The following is a 1,810-nucleotide window of genomic DNA, read 5'->3' on the forward strand; positions in this document are numbered from 1 at the left end:
AAACATAATCATCTGATCCCATCATGGGAATAACCACATCACAACAGCTTAAACCACATGGAATTGTGGTCCAGCCAAGTTGACACACAGCTCCAACTATCACAGCCCTCAAGTCGATTCCCAACCACACCAGTATTACTTAAGTATCCTTCTTTCACCCTGTAGTTATCCATCATTTAAACTACTTTGACCTTTTTTACCATGGTTGTTGTTGTTGTTGCTAGGTCCCTTTAAGTCATTTCCAACTCATGGTTACCCTAAGTACAATAGAATGAAACACTGCCCAGTCTTGTGCCAAACTCATGTTCTTTACTATGTTTAAGCCATTGTATTAGCCACTGTGTCAATCCATGTCCTTAAGGGTCTTCTTTTGTGCTGATTGTCTGATTTGCCAAGCATGATATCCTCCGTGGACTGCTCCCTCCTGATAACTTGTCCAGAGAACATGAGACAAAGTATTGCCATCCTTGCTTCTAAGAAGCATTCTGGCTGTACTTCTTCCAAGACAAATTTGTTCTTCTGCAATTCCACTGTATATTCAATATTCTTTGCCAGCACCATAATTCAAATTCTTCTTTGGTTTTCCTTATACATTATACTTTATACCCAGCTTTCACATACATATGAGGCAAATGAAAACACCATCACTTGGTTGAGGTGCACCTTATTCCTCAAAGTAACATCTTTGCTTTGTAACAATTTAAACGTCTTATGCGGAAGATTTGACCAATGCAACATGTCCTTTGATTTATTGACTACTAGTTCTGCAGAAGGAGTGCTGGTGGTGCCAGAAGGCTGGCAGTTCAAACCCACTAGCCACTCCTCAGAAGGAAAGTTGGGCAATGCTACTTCTGTAGTGATACTGCCTCGGAAACCCAAGGAGGGGTGGCTGTGAGTTGGGTCTGAATCGATGGCCCATAACAACAACAACAAAAGTTCTGCAGAAGGAGCTCTGAAAGTGTAGTGCTTAAGGCACTTGACTGCTAACCAGAAGGGTGGCTGTTCAAACCCACTGGCCACTCCTCTGAAGGAAGGTTGGGCAATCTACTTCTGTAGTGATACCGCCTCGGAAACCCAAGGAAGGGTGGCTATGAAGTCAGATCCGACTCCATGGCACATAACAACAACAGTTCTGCAGATGTTGATCTTTGATCCAAAAAAAAGAAAAACCTTGACAACTTCAATATTTTCTTCCCTTATTATGATGTTGCTTATTAGTTTAGTTGGGAAGCTTTTTGTTTTCTTTTTGTTGAGGTATAATTCATACTGAAGGCTATAATCTTTGATCATCATCAGTAAGTGGTTCAAGTCTTCACTGGCAGTAAGCAAGGTTTTGTCTGCATATCGCGGGTTGTTAGTGAGTCTTCCTCTAATCCTGATGCTGCGTTCTTTTTCATATAATCCCACTTTTTGGAATTTCTTGCTTGCATACAGATTGAATGAGAATGCTGAAGGGATACAACCCTGATGCCCACCTTCCCTGATTTTAAACCATGCACTATCCTCTTGTTCTGTTGGAATGACTGACTCTTTGTACAGCTTTCTTATGCACACAATTAAGTATTCTGGAGTTGCCGTTCATTGTAATCTTATCTATAATGTGCTATAATCCACACAGTTAAATGTTTTTGCATAGTTAATGAAACACAGGTGAGCATCTTTCCGGTATTCTTTGGTTTCAGCCAATATTCATCTGAGCAGTGATATCCCTCATTCCAAGCTTTCTTCATAATACAGCTTGAATTTCTGACAGGTATCTTTCTATGTATTGCTGTAACCATTTTTAAATTATCTTCAGAAAAACTTTACT

This window comes from Orycteropus afer, unplaced genomic scaffold (genome assembly GCF_000298275.1).
Source record: "Orycteropus afer afer isolate SDZICR_OR568_19922 unplaced genomic scaffold, OryAfe1.0 scaffold00303, whole genome shotgun sequence".
Lineage (NCBI taxonomy): Eukaryota > Metazoa > Chordata > Mammalia > Tubulidentata > Orycteropodidae > Orycteropus > Orycteropus afer.